General features: G+C 37.3%; 1 protein-coding gene across 1 annotated transcript in view; it reads right to left on the bottom strand.

Annotated features, from left to right (window-relative positions):
- LOC139144197 (fibrillin-1-like) overlaps positions 1–25,041 on the bottom strand; it is a 136,296-nt gene that overhangs the window by 12,847 nt on the left and 98,408 nt on the right. The gene's annotated exons all lie outside the window — the stretch shown is intronic.

The following is a 25,041-nucleotide window of genomic DNA, read 5'->3' on the forward strand; positions in this document are numbered from 1 at the left end:
TTTGACATTCATGCTCGCAACCACCGTTGTCTATTTCACACTCATTGATGTCTAGTAGAAAAAATGAACCGAGTAATTTCTGGTTTCTTGAATATGAACCTTTCTATTGAAATCAATGAGAGCTAACTGCTTAAGTTTTATTTTTACCAACAATTTGAATTATTTAATATACAGCCTTTCGTGCATGAGGGTGACTTTGATTCAACAACACTCTTACATGGACAATAATGACACAGCATTGCCACGATTTAACGACTACAATATATATTACTCAAAATCAAAATACTGTTGTAAGATGAGAAAGGGCAGCATTTCATTCTCTCGGGGTTAAAAGCACGCACTCGGTAAATACCTGCATATTATCCAATTCGTTGTCGACTTTGCTCAAGTATGTGTAGACTTAGAGTATTGAGTGGAGTGATTACAAAACAAACCTTCACATGAAGTTCCATCCCCTTCCAGGTTATATCCATCGTAACACGAACAGTAAAAACTTCCAATTGTGTTGTGGCAGTTTTGCTGACATCCACCGTTCGTGAAGAGACATTCATTGATACCATCTGAAGTAAATGGTTTTAAACAAACGAGAACAATGGTATTGGAACAAATTTCTTAGTTCATTTGATCCTCAAAACACTTCTGCAGTAAATGTTGGCCAACGAAAATCAGGGTTTTTTAAAATGTTTTTTATTGTTTTACTTTAATTGTAGTGTATTTTACGTCCGGTTTTGCATTTGTTCGTTGTGAAGTGTGTTATGGGGGACTGACCTTTTTTGGTGATTTGCACCTCCTTTGGTCACCCAATCCTATGTAGACCCTTATTTCAGTTTACGTTGGATAAATTTAATAAATGAATAAAAATAGACTAACAAAAAGTACGGAGGATGCATACAATTAATCTTACCATCGCAATGGTGTCCATCAAGGTTCAAGGTAAAGCCTGCACCACATGTGCAATAATAACTTCCGTCCGTATTGGCACATGTCTGGTCACATCCTCCATTATCATGGTTACATTCATTCACATCTAATTGGGTAAAGAATAAATATTCATAGTTCAAATTGCATAAGGTTTGAAGACCTTACTCTGTAGAGATTAAGTGCTTCGGTCTCGGCTGAAATCCTACAAGGGCAAGGCGTTTGATCTTACTACCGATGAATGAACAGAACAAGCTCAGCGCCTGCAAAGGTGTGTACTAAGAAGGAGATTGCATTTTCGAAATTGCCATGAACATTTCAGTAGAACTCTAACTGGTCAAACAAGGTCAGCTTAGAGATATCTTTGGTTCATAGTACATGTAGCTTTTGTGTGGTCGATAGTGGGGTCGATATCATTTACACAAACCTTATCCTGAGTGTAGTAAAGAGAAGGAAATACAATCTGCTATTCCGTATCGGCTACTTTTTTCTCGGAAAATATCACTTCTTCTTCTCCCTCCCATTCCCCCTCCCCTTTAGTCGATTCAGGTTTAGAATTTTACCTTATAATTTTAAGCATGGGTCTAGACTGCAATCGTACATGGATTTTATTCCACCATAGGGAAGGAAAATCTCATCCACAATATTTTCAAACGTTTGTAAAATGTGTAAACAAATCTAGATAGGCGTAACGAGGTCAGCATAGGAATATCTTGAGTTATGGTATGCAACAACTTGGATGTGGTCAATGGATGGGTAGTTTTTTAGAATGTCAATCATATAACTCACCTGTAGAACATGTAGTATCGCTGTAACCAGGGGGACACTCACAAGTATCCGGTGCTACACAAGTACCACCATTTACACATTGTATCTGACATATAGCTGCAAAGTTTGAAGTTGAGATTTAAAGTATAAATTTACGGTAGCGTAAGTGAACAAACTTTTCCAAGTTGGAAATTAAGTAAGATTTCAATAACACCTAGATCGTGAGGATGTTTGCGCTGACAGGACGTAGTCTGCACGAAAGATGCTTTTGACGCAAACTTAAATAGTAGGAAATCACACTGTACTAAGTATACAATGATGCACCTGATCATGTATTTTAGAATAATATTTAAAATCATTTTATTAATTTACAAGGCATTGCAAGGCAAATCACCTCAGTACATCACAGATATGACTGATATCAAACGTAATTCTGTGTATAATTTAAGAAAAATATCTGTCAGAATTAATCTGTGCCTCGTTCTTTCAATGAGATGAATAATAGGGCATTTACTATTTGAGGACCCAAGCTTTGGAATTCTATTCTCAAACAACGAAAATGTTTGAACAACTTAGAGCAGTTTAAGCTGTATTTTAGCTCACGTGTGTAAACACTTGGGCTAATGTCATAGCGATGTCTGTCTGTCCGTGTGTGTGTGTGTTAGTGTGTGTGTGTGTGTGTGTGGTGTGTGTGTGTGTGTCTGTCTGTTTACACGATAACTCTAAAACGCCTGGATGGATTCAAGTCAGATTTGTAACACAGGTACCATATGCTACTTGCAAGAACTGATTAGATTTTGGTTAGTGTGGCTTGCATATTAATGAAGTTATCAATATAGTTTTTTTCTGTACAATGGTATCCCTATGGAGACGATAATGACAGTGTAGACATATATCAAGAAATACTGCACAAACTTTCATGAAACCTTTCACAGATTATGATGATGATACTGTGAGTGTCATGTCAATTATCTCCTCATTTGCATATTTAATGAACTTTTGTTATTAGTGATATAACTCTGAAATTTCTGCACCAAACTTGATGATACTTGCAACAAATATTGATCTGATATATATCTGATTATACTTAGAAGCATTTGGCAGTGTCAAGTTAATAAATAGCTCATTTGCATATTTTATAAAGGTTTGTAATTAGTCATATAACTCCAATATAACTTCACCAAATGTGATGAAATCTGCTGCAGATACTGATCCGACAGATATCTAATTGTGGTGTAGAGCATTTAGTTGTGTGAAGTTAATTAAGGGTTCATTTGCATATTTAATGAACTTTGTAATTAGTGATATTACTCCAAAATTAAAGCGTTAAATTTGATGAAACTTGCTACAGATGTTGATCTGATAAATATCAAATTGTACTGAGAAGCATTGAGCAGTGTCAAGTTAATAATTAGCTCATTTGCATATTTCATGAAGTCTTATAATTAGTCATATAAATCCGAAATAACTGCATCAAATGTGATGAAAACTGCTGCACATACTGATACGACAGATATCTAACTGTATTGTAAAGCATTTAGTAGTGTAAAGTTAATTAAGGGTTCATTTGCATATTTAATAAACTTTGTAATTAGGTATATAACTCTGAAATTTCGGCACCAAAATTTGGTGAAACGTGCTACAGATATTGATTTGATAAATATTTAATTGTGCTATGAATCATTGAACAGTGTCAAGTTAATTTAGGGTTTATTTGCATATTTAATGAACTTTGTAATTAGTGACATTACTCTAAAATTACAGCATTAAATTAAATAAAATGTGCTACAAATGTTGATCTGATGGATATCTAATTGTCCCATAAAGCATTGAGCAGTGTCAAGTTAATTAACAGCTCATTTGCATATTAGATAAAGTTTTGTAATTAGTGATCAAACTCTGAGAGTACTGTGCGAAGTTGAAAAAAACCTGCTACATATAGTGATAACATATATCTCATTGTTCTGTGAAGCGCACTACTATTAACGAACCTGTTGTAAAACACGTGAGCATATTCAGTTCATATCTGGTTTAAAAAAATACTACAATCCGCAGGTTTTTACATACTTGTTGTGGTTTTTGTAATTTCTGGAGTTTTTAACTTCATTATGTTACTGAGTTTTTAATACGACTTTTATAACTTTGGATTTTAACTTGTTGTATTTGTACAGCACTTTTGAATATCGTTGATAGAAAAGGCGCTTTAGAAAATAAATAAATAAATGTAAATGTAAATGTTGTCAACTGTGCAACACATACGTGTTCCGCAAACATTCGACACCATGTTCGTCCATCCAGGACAGCAATCGTATTCGGTATGTTGGGTATATGATGTTCTGTACACAGTAGCATATATTAACCTGCAAAAACAAGTATTCAATCAATTGACAGTTTTTTTAAAATCTGGAACTCTCATATAATAGTAAAACATACATGAATGAAGTCCATTGATATTTTGTTCCTCTATATTAAAGTGGTCGATATTTGACGTGGAGATATTGATAAAACATTTCTTCAAAAAAGTAAAAGTTTGAATTCCGATGGCCCACCTAAATTCAGCTTCCGAACATCGAACGTTCGACATTGGGCCATTGTCAACAAAGCTATGAAGTACGAGTCTACGCTAACGCTGCTGTACGCCACAGTACCACTCGCGTCGGTGATCGGTCATGCCCCCTAGGGGAAAGCCGAGTCTAACTGACTCTGAGAAAAAACGGAAAACAAAGTTTGATTCCACCAGAATTCGCATAGGTGACTAGCACAGTTACGTGCGGTTGATACATAGCGGCCGCCGAGTGGTATGCATAGACGCATACCACGCGCGCGGCGTACTGTGTGGCAGACGACAAAATGTAGTCATCGGAGGCGGCTAATATTTGACACGTAAAAACTGATGTTTATGTGGTATTGGTTAAAAATATAGTACAACTGATTTAGAATAATGAAAACGACAAAAACTAATGAGAAGTTTTACAAAACTTACCTGAGGTAATGGCATAATGCTGTATATAAAGTCTTTGCAGTGTGAAGTAAATTAATTGCGTCGTTCGAACTTATTGTAGACTCCCTAGAATATCGTCAATCAGCACAACAACAAACCTTCGGGGGATTTCGGGTCAAAATCAGAAACGATCGTAAAACTTCGGGATGTGAAAAATACGCTCGGGAAATGACATGTTTTTATCGATATCTCGCGATCCGCGCGCAGTCGCCACGTCAAATATCGACCGTTGGCATTAAAAAATATGTTTTAAAAATGTTACCAAGTGGGAGTGCCTCTTTAATAGGTATCGTCATATTTATTGTCACACTGAAACCAAATGTCATACAGTTGTCACTAATTATGCATCGATTTTAGTTTCGTACTCCCTCTGTCTCTCACTCTCTCTCAAGTTCGAGATGTCGCAAATGTTGCAAGTTTAAATGTTTTGTGATATTCATCTCAAAACCAATCTACGAAATAAAGTTTTCTGTGTGATTAAGGTTAAATAAATATATCACCGAAATATGGAACTACAACAGCAGATAAGATCATTGCAATATCTTTCCAGTCTGCCAGAGAAGAGGAAGGCTGATATTAAGTTCAACTTTCCATCAAGAAATGACCGATTATAACAAAAAATTACAACTATAGTGCCCGTCTCACAACAATTTGTTTTAATTTGACCATTTCTATTCGTCACAACGAACCTGTATCTGGTACAGCGCCACCAACCAAACAATTTGCATTTAACTTTGTATCGCTCAGATGTTGTTCTAAGTATTGCCCTTTGTGTAGTTCGGAGTACTGTACGGGAACACACGTGTGTTATCGGGTCCCTGTAACAAAAAGAAGATTACAAATTCCATGAGTGAGCAGCATTGTCCATCAAACAGAGTTACTTTTTACATCATAGAATCTGATGTTAGCTCCTGTTCATATTAAATCTCTTGGCATGAATTTATCAATTAACTCTTCACAGAACTAGTACACTGGAGATTCAAAATTGACCGCAATGTACAAAAAGAGAAGTGGCAAATAAAAGAACACATACAGACTGTGTAAACTTCTAGGAATTGATGTAAGGTCTGATATTGACAACAACCGGTATTGTGAGAATATCTATTTTGGCATTCTAGACCTTCATTTCAACGATGGGGAAATGTTACAACAGACGAAGCGATACTCACGATTGTAAAAAATTGAACTTGAATATCAAGATTGTGGCCACTATTGTGAAGCACAGATATAATGACATCATGGTGACGACAAGATGCCCGAATCGGTGTTTCCAGAAATTCTTACAGGAAATATACTTCAGGAAAAAAGAAGATTATATCATACAATATGTACATTCTGGGCACTGTGATCAATGACTTTATGATTAAGTGCAGCGAATAACTGAAGTTAAGTTAAAGTAAACGTACCGTATTTGTTAAAGTGCTGTTTTTCCAACTCAAAGAAACTGTCAAGAAAGTTTAAGTGTAAAAGCAACGCCGAGCATAACATATTTCTCCCAGCCCGGATATTTTCCCACCGCGAACATTATTATATATGAACAGTATTTCAAACAAATTTTATTTGTATTTACACTTGCAGTTGTAGCAAAGTGCAAATAAAATCGCTCAAAAGCGTGTACAGGCATGCGCAGATTAGTTGAGTTGTTGTTATATTCTCTACTTTCGTTTTGTAATCCAAGTGCTACCTGTCTTATGTGGTCCGACATACAAAAACACGCCCCCCGCCGTTGCCCCTTGCATTTAAGTTAGTGGACTCTCTATTTGATGTCTTTTCATTTTTCCTACTGTTCGTTTCACGCCCTTTGGCTTTCTACTGTCTAGCTGATGATTTGTAGCTTGCAACTTCGATTGTCATGATTGTGACTCCAGGGACTTTGATGAACTGCAAGAATAGTGATATGGATATCATCAGCTGGTATTTAAAGTAATTACACATGCCTAAGTGGAGACGTTGAGCTGAAGTATATACTATGTGGATGGCAAAATACGAACAGATTTAATTAGTCTGTAATTGGGCGAGTAGTAAGCCCTGAGTGCTCCACACAAAGGCAATTTAGGAGTGCATTTGGCAGGTTGCCAACAGTAAACAATAAAACATGTTTGGCAGCTGTGAGTCATGGATTACCTGCACATGTCACATTCTCACCTACGGAATAAACACGAGCATGCGTACTCTAACATAGCTTGACCTCCTAATGTTCAGCAATGCTACTCACTGTTTGGTCGAGCCTAAAGTATAGGTATGGTCCATTTAGTACAGTGGAATTTGATTGAGTGTCCGGTTTGCCTTGCAGAGCTCGACGAGTCTACATTGTGCTTATCATTAGAAAAGTAAACATTTGCAACAAATTTAGTCTTCGTCTTTGGTTGGTGTTAGATTACAGCGCGCGGCAAACGTTTCCCATACACTCACGATCACTGCAGTCGTTTCAGCATGTCACTCACAACAAGCTTAACACTGCACTACATGCACACCACCAGTTTCTTTTAGGTGTTTACTTTTAAATTGGGAACTTTATGAAGAAACAAGTAAATTCTTTTTAAAAACAAAACTTTTCTTCTCCTCTCGATGTCAGCAATCACGACAACAGTTCCTTCAGCATGCAGTCTGTAGCATTGCCAGTGCAGTCTACTCTATCAACAAGTTTGACACGATACAACACTGAATATTGTCAACCAGAAAATGCTAAACACTCCTAAATGAAACTTTCATCCCCCTTTCTCTTTTGTCTCAGCTAAATGAAACTCTCTCAATTGACACTTCTCTGACCTACAAAATAGACTTGAAGAAAAGTGTTGATTTTGCACATGCAAGTGCAATTCAATCAACACAGTATATTTTGTGCCATTGAATAACACACCCAGTGTTTCTGAAATAATTCACTGTATTTTGGCACTTAATTTCCCGGACGGCATCATACACTGCAACGGGTTAGCATGGAGGGGACGGTGATATCTCTCTGCCTTCAAAATATTCTTTACCTTGCTAAAGAAATACAATGTTCTACTATAATAAACACTGCATAAAAACCCTATAATACTTACTGTATTAACATGGATTATTGCCTGTATTTTAGCTGGAGAGTGCCTATACAGATGAATACAGTCAAGAATCCATTTCTTGTATTCAGCAAGCCTGTATTCATGTGGATTCATGTGAATTCACGTGTATTATACTTTAATACAGGTAACTCATTAATGTGAATTTATCTGAATTATCGGGTTTTCATGCAGTGAAAACGCCCAGAGTCAGTCCGGTTGATGTTGAGGACTTTCCTCGAGATATAGATCCGACACTCGAAAAATATGCCAGTGAGTTTTGTCTGAGTTTTACAAATCAAAGTACACAAACAGCTGAAAGAAAACTTTGATGATGTGCTATAGCTATAGTGCGGTGTCAAGCTTGTTGTGCATGAGTGGCATGCTGAAACGACTGTCATGATTGTAGACTAGTCAGTGTATGGGAAACGTTCGCCGCGCGCTGTATAATCTAACATCAAAGACTCAATTTGTTGCAAATGTTTACTTTTCTAATGATAAGCAACATGTAGACTTGTCGAGCTCTGCAAGGCAAAACGGACACTCGATCAAATTCCACTGTAATTAATACGAGTCGGTTCTCCTTGGTTGCAGCCCGCTGCTCAAATATATACATTCAAGATGAAATTTTCCGCATGGTTTTGAAATTTGGAATGTGAAAACAGACGATCAAGGTCAATATGCAAAGACAAACATACAGTATCAGACTGTGAAGCCCTTAAAGGTAGGGGAATCGATCCCGGGGATCGAGTTTGTTCTAGTCTGTAAGAGGATTATGAAGGTGTCATAGCCTTTTGTGTTCCATTGAAATTGTAATCTAGTAAGTAAATTTTCTTGGCAAGACAATTTGACGCCTGAACCATGCCTTTAAGAGCCCCTGAGATCTGTTAATCAGGCTTGTTACAGGTCTTTCACAAAAAAACTACACTAAAACATTCAGACAAGTAAATATTACGAGACACCCTTGAGTCATTCAAATAGAAAAGCATTTTCTCAAAACAACCCCATAATTATATCACACAATCAACAGGATTCTATTCACAGGTAAGTCTAAGGTGCAGGTTTCACTTCTCCTCAGACTTCTCGTTCGCCTTTCATAACAAAGCCCGTGTCGATATATTTATTACGGAAATTTTCTGTTACTTCAAAAGTCTTCATTCACAAATTTTGCTGGAAACCATTTATTAAAGTCCGGTGTCAAAGTACCCTTTATTTGTTTGAGAGATCTCTAAAAGGCTCACGTTGTCAGTTACACGTGGTGTGATGTTCAAATTGTTGGTTATGCTACCTGAGTGACACTGTATAGAAAATGACTTCCACTTTGGTAACATTTGTATTTCTACACTTCTTCTTTTCTTTTCCAAGAAAGGGTTTAGAAAGTTGTTTTACATTATATTCTACTTGCTTTAATTTTTGCTTTCACCTGTCATATTGATTACAAACAATTATTTGCCACAAGCAATTAAATAAAATTGCCTTGCATTAGATGTCTATAAACATTATTGATTTTGATGATTACACCCACATTTGTGAGTTCACAGACCATTTCACAATGTCTTTAAAGGAAAGAGCTTGGCAAACAAAGTCTCCTTCGTATTTCGTCTCAAATATTTCTCTGATTTTATATCCCTTCTAATTTATATAATCACAGCCGTAGACTTTCAGATAAATTACACCTTACACCGTTGTTGTGCAGCGATTATTCTAACTCTCTGCACAAACCATACTTGTTTGTGAGAAAAACATGTGTCTTTTTTGAAGTAACTGTTGAACATATATTCGCAAATGTCGTCAGAGATTGTAACAATTTTAACATCATGACATATTATGGCTTAAAATAGTCATGAAAATTTGATCACATATTCCTAAGTTACTTGTACCGTAATACTTTTGACTATATTGCTTTCACTTTCGATTCTTCCTTTAGACGTCTACTTGAGAATAGGCAACGATCGCATTTACTTCGGCCCTTAACCTTCCACCGACCACTTGAATTCTTCAAAACAGAGTTCCTTAATGATACTTTCTCAATGTTATGATATATATATATATATATATATATATATATATATATATATATATATATTTATCACATGAACTGGCCCGTATCTCCACCTGTGTGACGTACACCAGCACAGATAAGAAATCCATATTACCCCTGTTGTACGTCATCAACCGGAACTTTTTTCCTACAATATTGTACCGTTCGTACGTGCATGTCGCGACACAGACCGATTTGTCGTGATCGATGCCGTGCTCTCATGGCATTTTGACAAAAAGGTGACCCAAAAATCCAGATATGGAACATAGAAGGCATGCCCAACGAAATTTCGAGTCGCTAAAGCTTTAGCTATTCCCAAGAATCGAATGAGGATACCGTCGATCGTTTGGCTCAGTAACGTCACGGCTCCAGTCGCAAGGCTCAATGTGGACGTCGTCGTACCTGGCGATCGCCAAGCGACGTCGTACCTGGCGATCCCGGTTGGCGATAAACCCGAAAGATACACCTCAACGAAAGTTCAACTTAATAAATGAATACCGTATAAACTTCGGGAAAGCGACATAGAAGGCACAAGTATCGACGAACAACGATAAATTTCCTTCATCACACAAATTATTCCGTTGTTTCTCGATCGGAATCAAACCTGCAGCGTAAGGCTGTAGTGAAGACATAAGCTGTCGACCTGTAGCCTACAGCGCTGTAGAATCCTATGTATTTCGAAAGTTGATGACTCGGACAACACTCACAACAGAACAAAGTTCCCGTCAAGTAACAAAATTGGGAAGTACCTATGGGTGATATATGTGTCACAGCAAATATTAAAGTCCGTATGACGAAAACGTTGACGACTGAGATGGCCACCGGCGGAGACCGGTGACGGCAGTGCCCCGGCCCACTACACAAGCGTACACTGTGTGTGTCATCGATCTGAAACTTTCGGGCTCGCCAAGGCCGTAAACTTGTGATATTTTAAAAGCCACAGCATCTCTAAGAATGATAACTACTGTTTCGATCGTGCCGTTGCATTCACTTTATAAATATAATTGTAAATATTCTAAATAACCCAAAATACTATCGTTATCCGTCGCTAGCGCGGTGAAAGCTATGTCCGCCGATGGCAGACTTGCCTTGGCATCGGTCCAGCGCGAGACAATGATTGACACGCGCACGTGACCGAATCGGAATGTCTGATTGGTGGAGACACCATTCCATGTATCAAATATTTAGCTTAATGGGATTTATGAATGAAAGTATACCTGTAAACATTTGCACATCTCCTGGGTGACTGACCGCTTTACTTTAATGTAACTAATCCGCGTAAATAAAACACAAAATCGCGATAAAGATCATGCAGTTTGTTACAATAATTTTGATCCATCCACATCAAAGAAAAATAAGAAGACTGTTCATGTGATAAATATATAATCCCATGGAATTTTTCTCTGTTTGACGTCATCGTATACTCGTGTTTTTCGCGGAGCCGCACAACTTCTCGCCTTCGGCTCGAAGTTGTACGGCTCCGCGAAAAACACTCGTATACATACCATCGGATTATAATATTATATATATATATATAATATATCAGGTGTGTTTAAATTGTCCATATTTTCCCCGTAATGATAAAAACTTGTCGAACTCCACTAGATGAGGGCACCTTCTAATTATATGATTAATTCCTTTTTTATTTTTCTTCTCAGGCCTGAAGTTTATATTTGGCGAAAATGATCATGATAACAACAAGTGATTTCCACATGACTGACAAAGTAGTGCAAACACGCGTTTCTTCCGTCCTTACCTTTCACGCTGGAAGAATCATTGACTACTGGCTCCTCCACTCAACTGAACCTGATAAAGGCGTCGATGACGTAACAGTGGAATTGGAAGGAACTTTACAGCGTGGCGTACTTCGTACTTGAAACTCTTCTTCACTTTGGTTTGACTATAACTCTCCGTTTTTTCCAACTATAGGAGTTCAACGAAAGAACTCTGGTGAGCTCAGATGCCCGATCCCGGGACGTGGTGGATCATGTGACTAAAAGCGATCATACAAAGGCACCTGAACACACATTGCGAGAAAACATGAGGCATCCATATTGTTCTTACTACTTTGAGTAACACTGCAGTGACATCCTCATGTGTATGGCTGTACAATAGCCGCTATACAATAGCGGCCGGTACTTCCCCTTCTAATTTTGGCAATGTCTTCATCGTATATAACACAGTCATAGCATAGCAGCTTTTCACTTCAATTGGAGTCGGTTGGCACCGTTTCATTTCAAGTAACCTTGAAAATCTCCACTGGACGTTGAAATATCGTTACTTATATGACAGCAAAAGCTGTAGCGGTAACATACTATTATTTATCAGATAAACAGAGATAAAAAAATGAAAGATGGAAATATTGATAGTCATACTATAAAATATTAATTTATAAATATGTATAAAGGGTTGCTATGGCAGCAGCCGTACTCTTTGACTATGAAATTGAGAGGGCTGAATCATATGTGTACTAGCCATTATCACAGACGCTCTTGTTGTATCATTACATATGAATAAGACCGAAACTTCATACCGGCCACCTATCGGTGTAACTTAAAGAATTGAAGAAGTATCTATATTCAGTGGATCGAATAGAAGTAACTAACATTACCGTGGAATCTGAGGGCGCTCTTTAAAACTTAAATCGTGCGCAAAGTCACTCGGACTAAAAGACTTTTTAAATATTATTTGGCCTACACGTTGTTGGGGCCATTTTGAAGCTTATGGAGTAAACAAATACGTTTCCACCAGCTTAGTTTTGTGAAACTCGGGAATTTATTTTTCCTATAGAAATAACACGGCAATGGCGGGCATTTTGAATTTGAAATAAATGTAATTCTTGGGTGATTTGCTTCTCTAGCGCCAAAATTTGCACGGTGATCCCTAATTTTTAAACTTGATTTGAAAGAGAACAGTGGAAAGTTTGCTTTAAAAAGTTCGAGCAAATGGTGGTTTCAATCAGGTTCGAACTCACAACGCACGGCACCCAGTCACCTAGCGGAGAAGTCACAGACAAACCGCTCGGCCAAATCCCCCATCTCAAAAAGACTGGTTCAATAACCGAGCTTAGTTGTCAAAATGTTTCTGAATGCGAGTTTGTAAGGTACTCACGCTCGTACGCTCACTATCACATATCGCACACAAACTTTTATCGAAGCGAAGCAATGAATACATCGCTTAAACTTGGGGAAAGAAAGACGGACTACCTCAATTGCAAATCTGCACGTCGTGTAAGTATGTTCTACACACCCAGACCTAAATGTTCGTAATGACCTCCGTCAGAGATCGCTCACTTGGTTAACCTGAAGATCTGAATGCCAATCAAGTCTTATGACAGGGATGCATGTTACGGTGCTGTAAATTCAACTAAAGTTATTATGATTTCAAAATTACAGCAATACATGTGCACAGCATTTTCATCGTTTTAAAGTGCACATTGTCATGTGGCGGAGTCGAGCGTTAATGGGTCGTAGGTATACTGTTCGTGGTGGTTGTTGCTATCCCGGTTGCTCGTACGAGGGACTGGTAATAGCGTACATGCATGCGAGTGGGTACACCATTATTGGATAGTTTAATCACGATTCTTCTACATGGTTGCAATGTCAAGAAAGGTTGGCTGTCTACGTGGACGTAGTCCATCACAGTCAAACAGACTGGGTTTCGCTGAAGTCTGAACGTCATAACAAGGAAAACCTTCAATTCAGCAGCATTGACAATCCAACGACACAAAGTTCAAAGTCAGCAAAACTGAACGAGACAAAAAGAGTACTCAGAGGGTAAAAAGTTCGTTACATCTATGTCCACTTCAAGACACAGTGTTTTTTCACGTGTTCACACACGTGAGCAAATGTCCTTGTGAAGCCTGTCTGTCTGTCTATTGGCGTAATATCTCAAGAACTGCTTATCGGATTAGAATCAAATCTAGGACATAGGTTCTGTTCAAGGATGCAAGATGTGATTAGTTTTTGGTAGGTGTGGCTTGCATATTGTATATTCATTTGCATAGTTAATGATTTTAGGAAAAAAACAGACAAAAAGTCAGAAAGGTTGAACAGAATTGGATTAGATGCTCATGACACATGGATTAATCAGCCATGAAAGTCATAAAGGGGTGACATGAAAGTTAATTGCTCATTTGTTCATTTGCATACTTGATATACTAGACTAATTAGGGATTACATCTGAACTGACTTGATCAAAATTGGTGATACATGAGGGTACATAAATCGTCATTGACCTGATCAAAGTTGACGAAACTTGCTATGTTCTTTAAAGTACTATGATACAACATTATTTGAAGTCATAAAGCATTTTTACATCAGCAATTTCCTTATTTCCATATGGAATGAACTTTCCTAATTAGGGATATATTTCATGACTAACAAGACCAACGTTGACGAAACTTGCTAAGTACATGATAGTAGGTCAAAACAATATTGAAAGGTATTAGCATTTTCACTTCGGCTAGTCAACTATTTGTATATTGAATGAACTTTCCCTACAAGGATATATATATATATATATATATATATATATATATATATATATATATATATATATATATATATATATATATTATATATTTCTTTATTTTTTTTATTTCAGTCATAATGACTTCCACAGCCAAGGCATTGAACGGGAGACTGTTAGAAAAAAAACAGATACATGGTTAGAGCACAGAGATAAGTTATACAAACTTTAACAAATGCTGAGGAAGCAATGTTTTGAAATATTTTTAAACCCGTCTAAACTTACAAAAAAGAAAAAAGGAGATATTCATCTTAGTAGTTTAAAAGCAAATTGTATCGGCATTTAAATTTGCTAAAAAGGGAATCACGAGCACAATTGACTCTACCGAATGGTATACGAAATAAAGGAGTATGCCTTTGTACCTTGGTACATGAAGATCAAAAACGGCAGTTAAAGCAGTGACATTAAGTTTTGCATTTGTGCATGATGTATAAAAGCATATTATCAAAATTGTCCTATATTTTGAATTTACTTCTAGTGAAGAGTACATTGATTTCTGTTGAGTTCAGCTACATGTAATCATTTCTCTTTGAACTGTTATTAGGCATTAATCATCCAGTTACATATTTTCATGTCCGAAGAGCATGCACATCAAATATTTGGTATTTGGTGAGGGGGGGGGGGGGGCATGAGTCTTATACAATTTCAATTTTCGAAAGACAAAGTTTACAGAATAACTCATGAACAGTCGAAATAAACAGTGAAGAATAGGAGATGACCCTTGTAATCAAGGTGATTCAAAATTAGCATAAAAGTGAAACTATTCAGAGAACGGGAATTTCCCTTCCGAGAAACGTAAACATCAGAACTTTGTGGCGATAATGCAGACCTTTACTACGCACTAACGACGACATTAAAGATGAGGCCAGCTTCAGTGTTTCCTGACAAAATTCGACCGTGAGTTAGTGGTAACCATCGAATTGAACGACCGTATACATTGAAAGCATGCTCAATACAGGTCCCCTGGCAAAATGATCCAAAGTATGATTTGAACTAGAAGTGCTCCAGTTTTGCACTCATTGTTCACAAATTTTGTTTGTAATCACGACATAAAGTAATTTTTCTCAAATTTTTGTATTCAGCTAGAGACGATTTTTACATGCTATCCTGCAGCAATGTAAATAAGATTCCAATTCTTTTTGAGCCGCAAATAAAGCATTTAGTTATTAAAAAAAAACGATTTTAACAGAATATTGTGAGAGAGAGGTAGCATAATGATCTTCAGTTTCTCACTTAGGTTTGATAATCGTGTGTTTTGTTTGCAAATCGGTAGTTTTGAAACCTTACGATTCGGTACACAATATTTCAAGTGTAGTCATCACTACTGTAGTTTAGTGGAGAACGAGGTCAAAAAATAACAAACAAACAAACAAACAAACAAACAGAACAATCCGACAGCATTACACCATAAAATGCTACGGAAATGTGTTTTAAGACACAAGCAGGGATACGTGACCATATTAGTCCGACTTTTCATCGAAGCAAAGGTACCAGTGTTATGTGCATTTTTGATGAATTTTACCATCACAGATTTTGACAGTGAAACGTTCTGTATCAGGTATCGTATTATGTAAAATAGTTTTTGCGATAACGATAGATTAGGTTAAGTAGCGAACTTTTCTAAACATAAGCTTACACTATTGCTTAAATTTTTTAAGTCGCTCTTATTCAAGATCAACAATAAATACGGGTAGTCCCCCGCAAACTGTAAGTTTAGAGAAGAAAATTATCGAAAATTTTTCCAATATTTTCACTTAAAATTGTTGCTATACATGTACGGTTAAGTTTTTTGCGATGTACTCCTAAAAGACGGCGAAAACTCCCTTTAATGAGAGTCCCTCTGCAATGCCATATGAGTGACTGTGATTCACTATAAAAGCTTACAAATATATATTAAGTACATAACATAGGATGCTGCCTATATGTCCGTCCCTAGGGTGGGTAGGTGTTGTGTTGTATCGATTTGCTAATAAAGGTTTATTCTACCAACCTTTGGTGCTTTGGTGTAAACTTAGCACTGCCCGTGACAAGCTTCCGTAAACGTCTTATCAGCATGCTGCATCTATTATCAAAAGAGGTCGATCGCCTAATGCGTCAAAATAAGCAAGGGTAAATTACTAATCTGTGGACGCTATCACTAGATTATCACCGGATTAAGTTTGACAAAGTCAACAACAACGCGCCAGCAAGGTATAACAGAAGATACCTTGCTGGCGCGTTGTTGTTGTTGACTTTGTCAAAGTTAATCCGGTGATAATCTAGTGACACCGTCCACAGATTAGTAATTTATCCTTGCTTACTTTGGCGCATTAGGCAAGCAAAAGCATCAGATTATAGACGCAACACAGTGACAAAATTTATCGTAAGCTTTCGACTTGATTCAGGTTGGTGAAATAATCTTAGACTTTTGTAATAGTTTCTCTTGTGTCTCTCCTACTTCATACAAACCTATTTAGACTTTGGCAGCCTAGGCCAGGTTTTCCTTTCGATTAATTGAACGCGTTACCTTTGAGTCTGCGCAGTAGTTAGTTTCTGCCGGATTTACCGACTTGGACTTCTTGCACAGCACCGGCTGGACGGACTGTGTACACAGTGACGTAAAGCAAATACAAAATGATTGACAACCCTCCCCAGTCATTCTGGCGTCCACTTCTACATCGAGTACATTACAAGCTAAGCAAATGTGGCATAGAGTTCGCACATTGACCGCGTTTTAAAACTGATCGGTTGACCATTGCAAATCATGCGAGATTACAAGAGAAAAGTTGTCGGAAGTTATAGTCTGGGAAATTAGAAGCCAAGAAGTTGAACGAAAGAGGACTGATCAAACAGACTGAAAGCTATGTAGGCTGCATCAGCGACCAGATAGTTGATATGACTTGTGTAGTGGAAGGCTGGTTTGATTGCATTTTCGCTGATGAACAGAGGCTGTGCTGACTTTGGTGGGACTGATCACACTCAACATTTTATCAACAACGCCATGTGAATTTTATGCACATATCTTCAGGGATCGAGACGTAACTCCTCCCAATATGCAAAATACGATGATGTCATCTTAGGAATAATAGATCATAAATACAAACGTCATCTCATCAATAATTTATAGCAATGCAGATTGTGCAAAGAAAGCCAAGTCTGTGATTCCGGGAGAAACTCCCTGTATAGCGTTCACCACACTCATGAGTTTCACATGAAAACAGAACACAAAATTTAATCATCTCGTTCATCCCACTCAAACATTCACAAATCACAGACGTGAACAAAGTCTACGTAAGCTTGTCAAAGGACAAATACGTGACACGGCGAAGGAGAAAAGGAAATTGTTAGTGTTACGAACCAGTGCTAACATAAAACCAAGACACCAAAGGTTTGCAGTATTCTTTATTGGCAATACATACCACAGCCAAACGTATTAAAATAAAATAAACAATGGGAAGAAAAACCCCGTACCCCTGTCCTGAGCCCAAAACACCCCTACCCCTGTCCCTTTGGACGAACATTTTGTGCAACCCCCTATGCACATTACAAGCAGCAGACTTAAATGTATTAATTGTGATTTCTTTGCGTCAGAATAACGTTCTCCAGATGCCTAAATCGTTATTTTTGTGCCATATATTATTTGTAAGAATATATACGAAATGCCGTTCAGTAGATCTTTCAACTTTCGTTGAAAACGACAAAAAAACTTTGAAAGACGCCCAAGTTAAAATGTATAAATGTCAATTGATCATTTATAATAACCGACAACGTATTATCACAACCTTGGTATCTTTTTTATTTCTCGGTTGATATCGCTTTACATTCTCTGATTATCATTAAAATACCGTCAATGTAGAATAATTAATTGACTATGAGTCATCGATTCTACGCATCACAAAAAATTGTGTCGATAGAATACGATTCGTAATGTCTATAGAGTATAGACTACGTAAAACAGTAAGAGCCGAAGTTTGTACCTAGAAGGCGTTTCCGTTTCGTCAATAACGTTATCTATTGGCCCTTTGTCCAGTGATGTCATTCAAAGGATAGCTGGTACCATGCATGTTCCGCAAAATTTCAAAACACCTGAGATTTTTAAACAAAAAAATCTGTATTTCGAGAAATGTTGAAGAAAATTTAACCACAGTACATCCCCAAATTACACAAAATCCAGGAGAGGAGAAAATTTCAAAATATAGTTACATCGATTTCAACGTTACATAGAGCAAATAGACTGTTGTTCATTGTTGTTGTATGTACCAGCTTACCATCACTAAAGGTTTCTATGATGACATCATGCAAAATCATTCTCATACACATTCCCCTGAATATCCATATATGGTATACGGGTATAATGGCAAAGACGACATAATATCAATATAAGGCTCTGCATATTACAAATAAAGGGAAAAGATGTCCGATAACTGTTTTCCATCAGTTAAATCCACGACGTCAAAATAAAACTACATATACATTGGACGCCACACAATGTTTCACCTAATGAGACTGTTTTTATTAATTTTTTTGCGAAAGCGGTAAAGGACGTGACAATATGACCAAAATTATGTTTATTTAGATGACTAAATGTCGAACATTGATACGCATGCAATTTCAATAACGTGAATGTCATTGTTGACCATTAATTGCATAAGGTCAAGCAGAGTATAAACAAGGTGGATAATTAATAATAATAATAATAATAATAATAATAATAATAATAATAATAATAATAATAATAATAATAACAAGGCAGTATTGCTGAAGGCAATGAGTACTTGGGCCGTGATAAAGTAATTTTGAGGACAATATATACTAGTATTCAAATATGGTCTTGAATTTCCTCCTGTCAATTAGGCATTTAACTGGTTATTGAACGAAGCAATGGCATGACAACGGAAAATATGTCTAGCAACTTTTGTGGAGTTTGAGGCAGGGTTCTTTATTTATAGTGGAAATTGCTTAAACTCCTTAAATATTCAAATTACAGCAAATTTCTTTTGTTCTCGATGGTAGATGTCTAATACATATTAGTATGTGCACAAATAACATGGTGTTTGTTTAACTATATTTTGGAGGAGATTTCAGAATCCGATCGTGACCAATCCCTTACAAAGTCTAATGGTGCGTCCCTAAGCGAATTGTTCTGGCATTGGGAAGCAAACTCAACATTACAGGATTTTATTAGAGCCAGTTAAAGGGCCTGAGAGGTAACTGCAAAATTTAACCAACCTCAAGTTACCATTTAATTTTCGCAGATATTCATTGCTATCTATAAATTTTGCTTATGGCAGAATAGGCGAAACAAAGGAAAGATTTTTGTTAATTCTGCCATTTTCCAAAGCTTGCCATACTATTTGAAAAAAGGGTATAAATGGAGTGGATTCCTGTCCCATCCTGAAGTAGGTTGCACCATGTTGTATTTGTAAGATGGAAGATTGCACGTGCACCATTTTTGGTGTTTATCATAATTGTATGGCAGTACTGTGGCCATATTTGGGAGGAGAACCGGTTGCCTTACAGAAATCTATCCATGTAGTTCAACTCAATGGATAATTATACTTATAAACATCGCAGAGTCAGAACATTTCCATGAACTAACTTTAATATAATAATAAAATCAAAAAATATTCTCAAAAGTTGTGCAAAATTTGCATCAACTTAATGAGTGTTTGATATAACCTACTAATCTATGAACTGCTAGACAAACTTTTGAACTGTTAATCAAGTGTCAAACATAGCACCAGAAATCGAAGCACAATCTGGAAACCTTTTTGAAAATAACACAACTTGCGAGTTTTTTCCTGAGGTAACATTAAAAACACAACTGAATTAACTATATTATCAAACAACATGTGCAATTATTACACGTAACTCTCTTGACAATTGGGTTTGGAAAAAATACAAGATTTGTCCACTAAACGAGTGGTAACCTACACATGTATGAAACTATTGGACACGTTTATCAAACATTCATTATCTATACAAGTTGAATAGTTGTTTGAATGGAAATTGTCAGTGAAACATGGTTAATTTGCCATTCTATATGAACAATGAGAGGAAGTGAAAAACACAACATAATTGGCTTTTAAGGTTATTTTTATGACAATTAGCAAAATGTCACCACAACAGATTACACTGCATTTTTACAATTGGTAGACTTGCTTTGTTTAACACTGCAGGATTACCGATTAATATACTGTCAGGAAATGGCCGAGTTAGCACTAATTTGGTGTATCCAGACGCAGATTCTGAAGTGATTGCATGCATGCAAGCTGTTGTAAAACGATTCATTGACAATGACATAGTCCCCACTTGTAATAGGAGTATTAGTCTTGATGGGGCAGGGAAATGTGGTCATTAAGAAGTATCACTGAAGTGTACATGTTGAGATCTACGGGCACGTAGGTCTATGTTGTTGTTCCCAATTTGAAACATCAGGCATGTCTAAGTTCTGGTTCTAAATCGGGAAAAAAGATCAGACCTCTAGCTGTATTGGCCAGCCAAGAAATACATATGTGCATAATAAATGAGGTACAAGATGTGACATCTTAGGGTCTAATATCTTATCAAAATTGAAGGGTATAGAACTTGTGGTTACTGAGTTATGCATATATATGTATAATCAAGCTCAAAGGTCATCAACACTGGACAAAATGCTTGATATGCGTTTAGCATATTTACGTATATTGACGTATATGGAACACAATACTAATTGCATATGCAGCGTATATATTTTTGTATATGGAACATTCCAATATGTTGATATGCGTATCGTATTTCTATGAAGATCATGAGTATACGTAATGCAGATCTTTGCACACTAAGTGTACACTGTAGTTTTGCATTTTATTAGCATACGTACTGTATACTTAATGTATTTAACACATGTACAGAATCAGTATATGTGTATATATTGTTGTATATCAAGCATTTTGCCCAGTGCAAGGTCACGTGACATTTTGAAAAAAAAACATTGTATTGCTAATTAATCCCTATATGCCAAAATCAGACCTCTAGCTCTATTCGCTTGCCCAGAATTAGATATGTGCATAATTAATGAGGTAAAGCGTGTGTTGGCATAAGGTCTCCCATCCTACTAAATATAAAGAACATAGCACTTGTGGTTACTTATTTATTGGCATAAACGTATATTTAAGGTAAAAGGTCTTCGAGGTCACATGACATTTTGTCAAAAAATTTCTACCCTATAGTTATCCCTATATACCAAAAATCGGACATCCAGCTCTATTGGCTTGCTCAGAATTAGATATGTGCATAATTAATGAAGAACAATATGTGGCGTCATCAGGTGTCCCATCATACCAAATATGAAGGGTGTAGCACTTGTGGTTACTGAGTTGTGGACAAATATATATATTTGAGGTCAAAGGTCATTGAGGTCACGTGACATTTTGTCAAAATAATTGTATTGCTAAGTTATTCCTATATACCAAAAATCAGACCTCTAGCTCTATTGGCTCGCTCAAAATTAGATATGCGCATAATTAATGAGGTACAATATGTGGTGTCATAAGGTGTCCCATCTTACCTAATATGAAGGGTGTAGCACTTGTGGTTACCGAGTTGTGGACAAATATGTATATTTGAGGTCAAAGGTCATTGAGGTCACGTGACGTTTTGTCAAACAAATTATATTGTTAACTTATCCCTATATACCAAAAATCAGACCTGTAGCTCTATTGGCTCGCTCAAAATTAGATATGCGCATAATTAATGGTGTACAATATGTGGCGTCATAAGGTGTCCCATCATACCAAATATGAAAGGTTTAGCACTTGTGGTTACTGAGTTATGGACAATAATGTATATTTGAGGTCAAAGGTCACCAAGGTCACATGATATTTTGTCAAAATTCTGAGATATCTGCGTGAACCAATGGACTCACTGATGGACTCACGGACGGATATGACCCAATCTATAAGCCCCCTGGACTTCATCCGTGGAGACAAAAAACTGTGTCACTGCATCCTTTAGGCAATATGAATACGATGAGAAACTAAATTTTTATTTTTCTTGGCCTTATACATGGGAGTCTATGGAGAACTGCCTTATACATGGGAGTCTATGGAGGTGTAAACTAAAAAGTCCTCTAACACGGCCAAATTCGATCGCATTGTGAAACAAATCGACGTGCATCTGTATGGGGTTGGGTACTATTCTTGTGCAAAGTTTGAAAGAAATTGACCAGGGCATGTCTGAGATATCTGCGTGAACGGACGGACGGGTGGACTGACATGACCAAACCTATAACTCCCCAAGGACTTCGTCTGTGGGCACTAAAAACAACGCAACAGTTATTACAGCTACACCGGCGGTAGGTTCATATCCAGAGCCCCGAACGGTCTGCCGCCGTCGCTTGAAAACAATCTCATAAACCTGGCCATATGGGCAACTGTGTATGGGCAGCTGGATGCTTGACTTCCCGGAGGCGAGCTGTCACGTTCAAGCTCAGGATTATTTTTGTCGATCAAATTTCAGTAAATTTACCTTACCTAGATAAAATTTTGTCTAAAGGCTGAAATTTCGCCGAAGTTTGACAAAATTACATCGATTTTTCAGGTTCATATCCGACATTTTTGAGTTTTGAGTGCAGACAGAAATAAGTTTTGAGGCAACATGGCTGCGACCCCATGTTGACCCCTAGCCCTGCGTACGATGCTATGTGCTACAGCTAAGACACAGCATCGTACGCAGGGCTAGCGAGAGAGTAGCCGACATCGACGGTTATTTACGAGAAGTGAATAAAAGACTGTCATTTTTGGGTATACACTGCAAGATCCGAGGTGCAAACTTTTTATAGACTACCCCTTCGCTACGTATTTAGGTGTTGCGAGTGTAGCGAAGGCTAGGAAAAGAAGTCTATTACAGTGAAATATATCAATGCGCAGCCTATTTTAGATGGGACTATTTTCACATAGAGAGTCTGGTATGGAACAGCTCGGTCTTGCCATCGATTTACATATCGTGAATAATTATGCCTTTAAGAAGAGAAAGAAAGTTGAGAGTAGTAAAAGAGAGAGGGTCATCGGAACTTCGTTTAAAGGACCAGGGACCCCTACAAATAATATAAGAACTATACTAGGGTACGTTGGTGATTGATGATAATTTTCAAGATATGTTGAGGTGATGCATGTAGATATTAAGTATGGAATAGAACAGTAAAGTTGTAAAAGAGCAGTCGCGTCGTTACTCGCCAGAGAGACACCAATCTTGTAGCGTAGTTAAGAACGTGTAGCGAGGTGTAACCAAGTCTAGGAGTAAAATTTTGTGAAAATTGGAGAAGGGGGTGTAGCGGACGTAACGAAGTGTAGCGAGGTGTTAGGGGCTGTAAGATGGTCACTTTTTATACTCGCCAGAGAGACACCCATCTTGTAGCGTAGTTAAGAACGTGTAGCGAGGTGTAACCAAGTCTAGGAGTAAATTTTGTGAAAATTGGAGAAGGGGGTGTAGCGGACGTAACGAAGTGTAGCGAGGTGTAATAGGCTGTAAGATGGTCACTTTTTACTCGCCAGAGAGACACCCATCTTGTAGCGTAGTTAAGAACGTGTAGCGAGGTGTAACCAAGTCTAGGAGTAAAATTTTGTGAAAATTGGAGAAGGGGGTGTAGCGGACGTAACGAAGTGTAGCGAGGTGTAATAGGCGTTTAAGATGGTCACTTTTTACTCGCCAGAGAGACAACTAGAGTGTAGCGTGTTACGACGTGTAACCGAGACTAGAAGTGTTTTTCTTTTTGAAAATTGGAGAAGGGTTAAGTGTTTTGTAACCTATTCTAGAGATTTATTTTTCCCAAAATTGGAGAAGGGGTGAGCGTGTGTGGATGTTTTCTTCATGATAATTCAAGTAACCAAACAAAAGGTTGCAGAGTGTTTTTATAAATTCTTAAGAAATTACTCGAGCATTTTCCGCCTGAAATTGTCATAGTCTTTCCAAATTGGCGCAAAGGAATTAATTATTTACCCTCGCGATACGTTATCGTTTTTCGACACGATAAAACCTGCGCAATTCTTCTCGAATTGGAACTTATAATACTGGCGTCACTAAATACCAGCAGTGTTTCGACAACATTGTCTTACTGGTTTACACATTTACAAATTCAGCCGGTAACCTATCTCTCTCGTGTAAGTATTCTGCGTAATATTTTCCGTTGTATTTCAACCACTTCTATGTAATATTCAGCTGTTATTAACATTGTATTGTTATATCAACTTATCGTTCTGGTGTTTGTTACCGACATGCCCAAGATACTGTCTAAATGGACATACACACACTATAACCAGGACTAACTCAGGCAAGGGACACAGGACTCAATCACGCAGCTAGACACTCACAGGCAGACTCATTGACTGGTGTATCAGTAGCTGGGCCGTGAGGCCTAGGAATGGTTCCGTATTCAATAACAAGATCATGGACGTACTACAGACTAAGACATCAATAAAAAGTTTCACATACTATTTTCTCATGTTTCTAGTAACGAGATCGACAGTGACAGGATCTTTCTTTGTCATGACAACATCCGAAAACAAGTAAGTCTTTTGACCGCAAATGAAAAATGTTGTGACTGATTCTGAGGCAGTTCACTGCTAAATTTCAAAACGAACAAATACGTGTTGGAAAACACTCGAAGCTCCGTGTACACACAATAGATAATTCTTGCATAGTAAAAATACGTAGTTTCGAATTCATTCATATTCTTCAACAAAAACAATCTTCGTCAAAGTAGGTTGTCAGTTATAAATTCCCGCACA

Source organism: Ptychodera flava, chromosome 11 (assembly GCF_041260155.1).
Source record: "Ptychodera flava strain L36383 chromosome 11, AS_Pfla_20210202, whole genome shotgun sequence".
NCBI lineage: Eukaryota > Metazoa > Hemichordata > Enteropneusta > Ptychoderidae > Ptychodera > Ptychodera flava.